The following is a 12334-nucleotide window of genomic DNA, read 5'->3' on the forward strand; positions in this document are numbered from 1 at the left end:
CTAAAGAAAGGTGCTCGGCCGTCATTAAAGTGAAAGCGCAGTATCGGGCGCTTTTACATAAAAAAGCATTTGTTTGTCAAGTTTGCATTATTGTTAAAAACTTTAAAGCAGGCGCCGTGCTGAAACTGTAGCGCAGCACCCGGAATCAAAGTGGGCACCCTTGCACAAAAGCACTTTGTGCCTGCAATGGGGGAAAATCTTTAAAGAAAACAGTGCTCACAGACTGTAAATAAAATAGACTGTGTAACAACACAAGTAAAAAGTCCAGTCCTTATGGGAGGTTACAAATACAGACAAGGTGGTACTAACGAGGGACTACTAAACCTATTCATAAATCAAAAGCAACCATTTAGAAATTGCAGTAACACCATTTGTTTACAATGTTGCTAAGGAGAATAGGCCAGAGATGACAGGGGTATCAGCAACATGGAGAAGTGGTGGGTGGGACAGGAAAGAAGCTACACGGTCCAAAAAGTAAAAATAAAAAGTACTTGAATCACAGAGTTAGCAGTGGAGAAACACAAATTAAGAAGTGTGTGTGCTTAAGTCTGTGCTTGGTCCATGCGTCAGAAAGAAACAGGAAACGATGCCTGGCCTATGCTGTCCAATTAGAAGGCAGCTAAGATGAAGTGATGCTGAAGATAACGACTGGTAAGCAATCAGCGGGCCTCAAGCCCTTTTTGTAAACAACAGTGCCTTGCAAGCCAGAACACATCCACTAGCGCAAGACTCAGGCAGGCTCCACCATAAAAATATATGGCCAATCCACCACAGAAAGACTGTGTTTAGGTCATATGTGATTTTTCCAAGAATACATAGGCAGAAAAATAATTCAAATTAGAATATTACAGAAAGGGTTTCCTTTGAGACTGTTTAGCAAGACATAAAATGTAATTATTTTTTTTATATCGAGCAAACGGTTTGTATATTGATAATATTTTTTATAAATTAGGGGAATACATTGTGGCGAACACCAAGAGGAGGGCAGAAGGGAGCCACAGAATATTGGGTTTCCAGCTAGATGTATGTCAACAAAATACCCTAATTCCAGTCCTTGGCTTTTCTTCTATTAATATGATATATTTTGTCATCATTTTTGAGAAACAAATAGAATTTACGCATTGTTGAAGTTCGCCATTAAAGGTACAGTTCAGAATGAAAATTAAGTTCCTTCTGAATGTCAAGTTTACATATTTTAAAAACAAGCGTGATTACATGTTTAGTACTACTGTATCTAGTCTAGTTATAGGAAAAGATGTACTAGTAAAGGACCACAAAACATTCCTTCTTCAAACTTCAGAGTAACCCTCTTCCCTCTTATTCATTTAGTCTCTTTCTTCTCTTTCATATCCACTAGCATTCTTCCTTTTACAGTATTCTTCAGACGAGTAACACTTCCTGTTAGAACATTCATAAATCCCTTGTGACAAAATGGACGCAAGGATGCATTTTGTGCAATAAAAATAGCGCTAAATGTAACAGAACAAATAGCAGGACGAGTAACAGCTCACGCTCACTAAATGTGCTTTTGCAGTAGGATTTCCCCCCCACATTACTCCTAATTTCGTGAGGGAGTGTAATTTCATAATTATCAGTGGTTCTGCATCAAAGAGTAACGCAGAATTACCGAAATTACTCCGATTACTCCGACGTAATTGAAATTTCGCCCAGGCCTAGTTGCATGCTAGAGCATTCCCCTATCATAAGTAGGTTATTGCCTCCTGTCTGGTGGCATCTCCAACAACTGGTATGTGGGAGAGAACCTTCTCTCTTGTGGGGACCAGTGGCAGTCATGCAATTTCTTAAAGTATAGGAATTTCAATCTATTGTCTTTTATATATTCGTCATGAGTGAACAATAACTTCATCCATTCTTCAATGGGTTACACCTGGTCTAGTAGCCTTTTTCAGTGTGTCCTAGTGCTCGTTTCTGTCAGAACTATGAAAATGTATGTTAAATTGCTAGGTTGTACAGGACAAAATGCAACACCTATAAAATCCCCCCAGTATGAGACATTTTCTTATACATGACTTTGGCAGCATCACCAATCACTTGCCAATGTTTTGCTTCAGTTGATGGTACTGGCTTGTACTGATTTATTCTAATTCGAATCCCTCTGTGAGATTTGTAGAAATCTTAAATTTTCCATATTCGAACCATTGATCGAGATGTTTTATTCCTCCCCCCCCCCCCCAGTTTTCCCATCATATCACATTTCTGTGTACAGAGATTCCAGCATTATTTAATAAATGGGACTCAGATATGTAATCTCGGATTAACTTCTAATATTTAATGACCATGGTTCCAGTTAAAAAGCATATTCTTTATTACTAGGTCGGTGTTATTTGTTTTGTAATATTTTGTATTTGAAGATGATATCTAGTCCGCTGGTACCTCCAAGCATATTTCTTTATCTGTCCATGCATAAAGGGGGTGCCCCCTGGGACCAGAGATAGTATACTAATTGTGGAAGCTAATGTGCTAAGTAGTAGCTTTGCATGTGTGGGGGCCGTAACTCTCTCGATTCAGTGTGTGCATGTAGTTGATGTGATTTTGAACTTAGTCTAGTGGAATCTCAAAGAAATTATTTATTTCTTTTCAATTTATTTCGGTATTCTGGGTATTAGAAACTGGATGATTCTGAATATACAATTATGTCATGGTGCTAAAGGTGTCTTTATTACACAGACTCTTCCCTATAGTATAAGATTTCATTGTTTCCATCGTGTAAAAGTATTTTGGGTGTGTAAAATGGATGCCTCTGAGTTATCAACGACCTTTCCTCTAAGCTGTCTATTAATAAACACCCATAGATATTTCAGTTTTGTGTCATCCTTCGCATGGGATATCCACAACGGTTAGCCCTAGTAATGATTCTTGTAAGGGGAAGTGCTTCACATTTACCCCAAGTGATGTTATGTCCTAAAGAAAGCTGGTAGGGACTTGCTCATTTTAGTGTGTGCCGAAATGATGCTATCTGTATAAAGAATCAATTTTACTTGTCCCTCTGGTGTTTTTAAACCTACCATGTTAGCAGAGTTAGAGATGGGGTTTTTTATGCCAGGAGGAAGAATAGAGGGGAAAGATTATTGTGTTTCCCTAAAGACAGCAAATGGCCTCAAGAAGAAGCCTCCACAGTTGACGGGAGTTGAAGGTTTTTCATATAGCCATTTAACTTTTGAAACTAATTTGTCGCTTGGCACGCCTTGTGCAGTATACAACAGTTGTACAAAGTTCCCCAAGGGGTGGATATACTAAGGAGAGGGGAGGGAAGAGAAGCAGCCACTCTCTGGAGGGTAGGTAGCAATGTGCAACAGGGAATCAAGTAGACCCTTAACGGAATAAGGATGCCTCACACAATTAAAAGGCTGGACAACAATAGCCATCCGTCCAAATAACTGTATTGTGTCATCATTGGCCTCCTGCTCCAACGACAAGCTGGCGGTGCAATGCCTGCCGGGTAGCACGTAGTGCTACTCTTTTGGTGGAGTTCTTTTATTCCTGGCCAATGGGTGCATGCGTGTGAGGGGCCTAAGAAGTGCAATTGTGAGCGTGAGTGAGAGTTTAAAATAAGTCAGTAGAGTCCATTAGAACAATTTTAATAAAGTGGCTCACTGCTTAATTAAAATTGGTAAAGGGAGGGGTAGCGAAGCGCAACAGTAAAGGTGATGTGGCCTCGTTCAACCCTCGCCTATGGTGTGGTCGACATGTTTCATGCCAGTTATGGCAATTCTTCAGGACCTATGGTTGCTCATCAATTAATGCGAAGTCTCCCCCTAATTGAAGAAACTTCCATATACAACCTGTGTATCAAGGCAGAAAGTGATGCTGCGGTGGTCCATGCCCTAGAAGTTGGGAAGAAATGGACAAACTCAGTCCTGGATGTAGTCACTCAGGATCTTACATGCAGAAGCGTATTCCAAAAAACTACTGTGGTTAAACAATATTATGTCCAAACCTGGTGAGGTAAAGGAAAAGAGAGGGGCTGTGTGGGGCGAGGGGAGACAGGGAATTGATGTATCCCGTAGAAAGATTGCTAGGAATACCATGGTTAAGTCTATACCAGTATTTATACTCCATGCTATGACACCTATTCGTGTTGTTACAGCTTAGTGGTAGTATAAAAGAAACAATTTAAAAGAGGAATTCTGAAATTACATAGAGAACAAAGCCACACGTGTGTTCATTATAACTGTAATGGCGAGGTCGCCAAATTGGTAAATGTCGGCGAAGCCTTACCTAAACCCTTTGATGGTCGGACCCCACGTACTGTCCCTGGGAAGGCCTGAGCGGCGGGGAGTCCCCTGGATGGAAGGGTAGAATGTATATATTTGTCGTAATCATATGTGTGATCACAGAAGTGGATCACGCAATGTTGGTAAAAAGGTAATAATACTATTATTATTATTAATGGTGGCCTGCCCCGATCACTCGGACGTTCATTACACCCAAACCCCTGCACCTTACCTTAGTGGCTCTAGGCTGAGGCGGGGCAACACCTACCCATCCCACGGCGGCGGTAAAGCAGGACAGCCGGTAGATCGCTGTGCTTGTCGCGCTGTATAAATGCCGGTAACCGCGAAGGCCGAGGGTGGGCGTGTCCCAGGGGTATGTTGCTAAGAGACGCATGCGAGCGTCGTGTGGACAGGGAAGAGGGACAAGCAGACCCGCAATTCCTCAAGGTGGCCGAAATTACGCGCCATCTTGGAGTGTGGAATTCCCAATGTACATAAGACTAATTGCTATCGGTGCTGGGGGATAGCGACGAGTGCTCAAGCCACAGGTGGTGGGAAAGTACATTATGCGGGTACAGTTCAAGGATTGAATTTGATTTAGGTTTATCTGGCAAGCGCATTCCAGGGGATAAAATCGTTAAGCCCATGGGCATCAGTTTGAAGGCGGTGCACCCACCGCTGTTCCATTTTGTACAGTACCTGCTGATTGATGGAGGGATGGCATTCCAGGATAGTCCATTTTACATCAGTGGGCAGGTGGTTTAGTTGTCTACAGTGTTCGTAAAATTTGGTATGTGTCTTTTTACAACGGATGTTGCTGTAGTGCTCCATGATGCGCAATTTGACAGTGCGCATCGTCATCCCGATGTAAATTAGTTTGCATGGGCATATAAGCATATAAATACCACTTCTGGAAACCCACACTAAGGAGAAGGATGACTCGATCACATGCGTGACATCTTATACAAGAAATTCCTCTTTCATTAAGAAAGCTGTGATCTCGCATTGGGCCATCCTAAACACAGCAGGCCTTGATCTACCTCGTCCCCGTTTTGCTTTCAAGAGGACAGCCAACCTCAAGGACACTCTAATTCACACCCGTCCTAAGAAGTCCAGCACACGCCCTCTGAAAACTCTTTGGGATTTGCCCCCTGTCGTGGGTCACCATCGATGTGGCTCCTGCGTGATATGCCCCCAGACGATACAGGGCAAAACCCTGGAACTACCTAATGACTTCACTTGGCATCTCAATAAGCATACGAACTGCAACAGTGCTAAATGTATTTATATGCTTATATGCCCATGCAAACTAATTTACATCGGGATGACGATGCGCACTGTCAAATTGCGCATCATGGAGCACTACAGCAACATCCGTTGTAAAAAGACACATACCAAATTATACGAACACTGTAGACAACTAAACCACCTGCCCACTGATGTAAAATGGACTATCCTGGAATGCCATCCCTCCATCAATCAGCAGGCACTGTACAAAATGGAACAGCGGTGGGTGCACCGCCTTCAAACTGATGCCCATGGGCTTAACGATTTTATCCCCTGGAATGCGCTTGCCAGATAAACCTAAATCAAATTCAATCCTTGAACTGTACCCGCATAATGTACTTTCCCACCACCTGTGGCTTGAGCACTCGTCGCTATCCCCCAGCACCGATAGCAATTAGTCTTATGTACATTGGGAATTCCACACTCCAAGATGGCGCGTAATTTCGGCCACCTTGAGGAATTGCAGGTCTGCTTGTCCCTCTTCCCTGTCCACACGACGCTCGCATGCGTCTCTTAGCAACATACCCCTGGGACACGCCCACCCTCGGCCTTCGCGGTTACCGGCATTTATACAGCGCGACAAGCACAGCGATCTACCGGCTGTCCTGCTTTACCGCCGCCGTGGGATGGGTAGGTGTTGCCCCGCCTCAGCCTAGAGCCACTAAGGTAAGGTGCAGGGGTTTGGGTGTAATGAACGTCCGAGTGATCGGGGCAGGCCACCATTAATAATAATAATAGTATTATTACCTTTTTACCAACATTGCGTGATCCACTTCTGTGATCACACATATGATTACGACAAATATATACATTCTACCCTTCCATCCAGGGGACTCCCCGCCGCTCAGGCCTTCCCAGGGACAGTACGTGGGGTCCGACCATCAAAGGGTTTAGGTAAGGCTTCGCCGACATTTACCAATTTGGCGACCTCGCCATTACAGTTATAATGAACACACGTGTGGCTTTGTTCTCTATGTAATTTCAGAATTCCTCTTTTAAATTGTTTCTTTTATACTACCACTAAGCTGTAACAACACGAATGGGTGTCATAGCCTGGAGTATAAATACTGGTATAGACTTAACCATGGTATTCCTAGCAATCTTTCTACGGGATACATCAATTCCCTGTCTCCCCTCGCCCCACACAGCCCCTCTCTTTTCCTTTACCTCACCAGGTTTGGACATAATATTGTTTAACCACAGTAGTTTTTTGGAATACGCTTCTGCATGTAAGATCCTGAGTGACTACATCCAGGACTGAGTTTGTCCATTTCTTCCCAACTTCTAGGGCATGGACCACCGCAGCATCACTTTCTGCCTTGATACACAGGTTGTATATGGAAGTTTCTTCAATTAGGGGGAGACTTCGCATTAATTGATGAGCAACCATAGGTCCTGAAGAATTGCCATAACTGGCATGAAAAATGTCGACCACACCATAGGCGAGGGTTGAACGAGGCCACATCACCTTTACTGTTGCGCTTCGCTACCCCTCCCTTTACCAATTTTAATTAAGCAGTGAGCCACTTTATTAAAATTGTTCTAATGGACTCTACTGACTTATTTTAAACTCTCACTCACGCTCACAATTGCACTTCTTAGGCCCCTCACACGCATGCACCCATTGGCCAGGAATAAAAGAACTCCACCAAAAGAGTAGCACTACGTGCTACCCGGCAGGCATTGCACCGCCAGCTTGTCGTTGGAGCAGGAGGCCAATGATGACACAATACAGTTATTTGGACGGATGGCTATTGTTGTCCAGCCTTTTAATTGTGTGAGGCATCCTTATTCCGTTAAGGGTCTACTTGATTCCCTGTTGCACATTGCTACCTACCCTCCAGAGAGTGGCTGCTTCTCTTCCCTCCCCTCTCCTTAGTATATCCACCCCTTGGGGAACTTTGTACAACTGTTGTATACTGCTTACTGGACACGTACATTGGACCCCGGTAAATATCGTCCTTCATTGTCCCCCCTTTTTGTTTAATACGCCTTGTGCAGTGTCATAAATAAGCATCACCCCCAAATATTTCTAAACACCTCTTTGGTATCCAGCGATAAGGTGATTACTTAATTTGGGAGATTGTGCAACGCCCAAAGGGTTAGGGGTCCCATATAATTCCTGAAGGTGTGGCCCAGTGTGAATCACACCTGTGTGTCATGTATCAATGAGAGGATTTCTTTTTGTAATCTATTTGCAAACATTTTGGCTACAATATTAGTTAATCACTTCGGCTTTCTAGTGGTTCGTTCCCATCTTTAAGAATAAGATAGATAATTTCCTTATTTGTGATATGATTTAAATAGCCTACTTAATGCCTTCTTATAAGCAGCATATAACATTTGGGTTATAGGTATAGACCCTGTTATATAAAATTCACCTGAGAACCCATCCTCTCCCAGAGATTTACAGGTGAGTGGTTACCAATGGCTTCTTGTATTTCAGCTCTATCAAACAGCCTTAGTCACTAAGTCACAGGTGAATAAGGCTGTTTGATACAAAACGCCTCTTATCCAGAGTGGGCTGATGGAATAAACAAGTTTAATTTACGTCCATTCCAGAGTGCTGTTTCTTTCTCATGGTGGAAAGATTGTGTGGCAATTTCAAAAAAGCATTAGCGGTAGCGTTTTAACATGCACCACCAAAGATTTGGATGCAAGCTGGCCTAACCATAAATCAGGAGTAATATATATATTAGTAGGTAGTTATAATTAGGAACTAGTTTCTACAGGAAGAGTGTTTTTTCATTTGCCATAAACTTTGGTGCCATTTGACAATCTTCACAAAAGTTTCAAAAACAGATACGAGGATCACTTCAGCTGCTATCTTGAAAATGTCCGTGAAGTAAGGGCAGAGAATCATGGGGTGCTTAAAAGCACATTTCCCATTGTTAATTCCCATAGGACCTTTAGCACGGCTACAGCCCGAACTGCTGAACGGAATTACACCAAATTTGGCATGAAGGTAGATGTTGGTTCAGGGATGTGCCTTTTTGTTATTTGGTGTAAATCCAGTCAGTAGTTTTGGAGTTATTCAAAGAATTTTCCAGTCGTATATATAGGGACGCACTGGATTCGTGACCCCTCCCGATCTTGGTGCTGAGCTCGGATTGGCTGCTAACACTTCAAACTAGGATGTGTTGGCAGCCATCTAGTGACTTGCTTGAACCAAGTCACAGGAAAAACTTTACAAAAAAGAAAAGGGGCCAGAGTAGAAACACCCTGACTCCCTAGGCCTCTTGGGGGGGAGGTCCCAGAGGTACCCCCAAGGCCCAAAAAGTACTAAAAAAAAAACTGCAGTGGGAGTCGCACTGGTTCTGCGACTCCTGCCGAAATCTTTAAAAAAAACACGCGCTTTGCTTGTAATCAGTCTGTGGGTTGGCCAAATCCTGGGGGCATGGTCAAATTATATTTAAAGGAGGTATTTAACCGCATGCGTGCGGGCGGAATTCCGCCCGTACGCTGAGATTTACTCATTCACATGTTACGTGACGAGCTGGGCTCGTCATGAGCGTGCGAGGAGGCTACGCCATGACGAGCCCAGCTCGTCATGAGCGTCGAAGGGGTTATATACCTGGGACCTGAAGCTTATATATTTGTATTGAGGGGCCTCACAGAAACCCCCGGTTCCCAGGTACAACCACCTCCACAGAGCCAAAATACCAAAATAGGAGGGGGGCTCTGGGGATAACCACCTCCTCGGGACGGCTCTCCTAAGTAAAAGGAGGGGTTGGTGCCGCCCCCCTCCTGGAGCCAATAATGGCCCTGGGGACCGCTACCCCAGGGCAGACTCCTGCAATTTCTTGGGGTGCCTACCCCCGGGACATTGTAGTTTGCCATGGCTTGGTGGGAGCATTATTGCTCCCGCCAAGCCATAGCAAACTCTGCTCTGCTTCGGGTAAGCAAGCACATGTAAAATACTTTTGCTTACTTCAAGCAGAGCAAAATTGCTTTTTAACAGAGGGAGCTGCATGTTACGGACACGTGGGAGCCAACAGGGACTGTGGGCCTTCAGGCTCCTCCGCTGTCCCTAACAAAGTGTCTGGGTCCAGTAGGTGGTAGCAGGGCACCATGACTAGAGGCAGGGCCCCAGGGAATGGGGTCCCTGGGGGCCGAACTTGCACAGGGAGGGGGCCCCATCCCTTTTTTAATAAAAAAGAAAAGAGAAAGGGCAGGCTATGGGACATGGGGTCCCTGGGGCTGATAATGGCCCAGGAGGGGTGCAGATTGGCCCCCCTCCGTTAAATAAAAAAAGAAAGAAAGGCCAGGCCCCGGGGATCGGGTCCCCGGGGCTGAAAAAGGCTCGGGACGGGACCGCACTGCCTCTCCCCATTTCATCAAGGACTGGCCCTGGTTATGGGGTCCCCAGGCCTAAATCGACTGCCAACACTTCAAACCAAGACGTGTTGGCACCCATCTTGTGACTCGCTTGAACCGAGTCACAGGAAAAACATTTTAAAAAGAGAAAAGGGGCCAGGGTAGAAGCACCCTGACCCCCTAGGTTTCTTGGGGGGGGGGGGGGTGTTCCCACAGGGCCAAAAAAGCACTTAAAAAAAAACTTTGGCGGGAAAAGTGCTGGATCCGTGACTCCTGACGAAAATGAAAAAAAAAAAGCGCGGGCTCACATGCTTCATTTGCAATTGGCCTTGGGTGGACCAAATACCACATGCGTGCTCAAATTATAAATAAATGAAGGATGCACAGGGGCCCCCTCCTAGGGTATATATGTACCCTGGGGACCCCCATCTCCCCAGATATAATTTTAGTATAGGAGGTCTTGTGGGGCCCCGGGCCCTGGGGAGCACACCTACCTGGGGCCAATTTGTAAGAAATAGGGGGGCCTCCTGGACCTCCGAGGGACCACCATCTCAATGGGCACATTTTGAATTAATTTGGGGGGCCTCACAGACCCTCCCATGCTCCGGGCACCACCCCCTCTCCCCGGGGCTTAAATATTTGGATTGGGGGCCTCACAGACTCCCCAGGCCCGGGGACAATTACCTTCCTCGGGCTAAAATACCAAAATGAGAGGGGAGAGGCCCCCTCTGGGGTCTTTTAGGCCTTGGGGACCACTACCTCCCCAGGGCGACCCTTCTAAGTAAAAATAGGGTGGCGCGCGGCCCACTTACGGGAGAAAATAATGGCCTTGGGGACCGTCACCCCCAAGGCCAGCTCCTGCAAATTCCTGGGGTGTCCACCCCGGGACATTGCAGTTTGCTATTGCTTGGCACTCACGCCAACCCATTGCAAACTCTGCTCTGCTTCAAGTAAGCAAGAGCATGCTAAATGCTCTTGCTTACTCGAAGCAGAGCAGAATTGCTTTTGGACAGAGTGAGCTGCATGCTCCGGAAGTGGACACGCAGGAGCTGGAAGGGTCTGTGGGGCCTTAAGGCTCCTCCTGCAGTTCCAAACACAGGGGGTTATTCTCAAGAACATGTGATAATTATTGCAACATTAGCTTAACGCAACTTTTCAAATCGCAGTTTATCGCGGTAAAATAACGTAGTGTTAACATTGTATTCTCAACACGGCGGTACCATGCGATAGTCTCACGATAACGCATCAAATGACTGCGTTAAAATTAACGTGACGCCTAAAAAATACGAAACACGAACGTGAAAAAAACGGCGATGTCCCACACCACGACACAAAAACATGTGATAATTATTGCAACATTAGCTTAACGCAACTTTTCACATTGCAGTCTATCACGGGAAAATAACGCAGTGTTAACATTGTATTCTCAACACGGCGGTACCATGCGATAGTCTCACGATAACGCGTCAATTGACAGTGTTAAAATTAACGTGACGCCTAAAAAATATGAAACACGAACGCGAAAAAAAGCGGCGGTGTCCCAAACCACGATACAAAAATCAGCGATAACCAGCGACAGGCCTGCAATTTCCACGCATCATGCTGGAAAATGCATCATAAAAGCAGAGAAATAAACGGTGAGATGACAATGTACGAGTACAACCTCACATCCGTGATATAGTACAAATGTCCACTGTCCCGCATCCAAGAGGCATCTCCTCACAAAAGAGTCACAATGTACATTGACATGCAGTCTGTATGTAAATTTCGCCAATGCGTCAACATGCATGGAACACACTGTGAAACTGCATCTCCTCTTTACATTGCAGAAGGACAATCAACATCTCCTGCAAAGCAGATCCTACATCACGTCAGTGATGACGGAGACGACTCCCAGGTCATCGACCTAGACAAACTCCAACGGTTCATGGACAACCCTTGCACAGACCACACAGCAGGAAACACCCACCACCACTTCTGGCTCCCAGCACCTCACCGAAGAACACATGGCATTCCAACACTGTGTGTTGGACTGCCAGATGAAGCTGTCTGAACAGGTGTGGGTGGGTTTCGAACTCATGACAGCCACACTAGATGCTATATGTGGGTGCTAAGTCCCATCAGGGACCACTTACACTCCCTAACGGACACCCAGAGTCCACCCCATGCCCTCCAACAACAACTGTCTAGTCAGAGTAGCTACAGCTATTCTCACCCCGACGCTGGCCTGGCGCCAGCCCACTCTGCTCACGCTTACGGGGGGGGACGTAACAAGCTACATTTCCACAATCTTCCCCACTGCCTGGGGTAACATGTTTGCGTCCTCTGTACCCTGCACTCCAAACACCAGCAGTATATGTCGACATGGACATGTCTGTGGTCTGCATACTGCTGTCTGGCCAGCACATCCACGCCACACTTAGCTTTGTGTACATTCTTATTAATGGGTCACTTGCCTCCTTCGCACATGCCTGATTCCCACCTCTCATCACTTG

Source organism: Lissotriton helveticus, chromosome 3_1 (genome assembly GCF_964261635.1).
Source record: "Lissotriton helveticus chromosome 3_1, aLisHel1.1, whole genome shotgun sequence".
Taxonomy (NCBI): domain Eukaryota; kingdom Metazoa; phylum Chordata; class Amphibia; order Caudata; family Salamandridae; genus Lissotriton; species Lissotriton helveticus.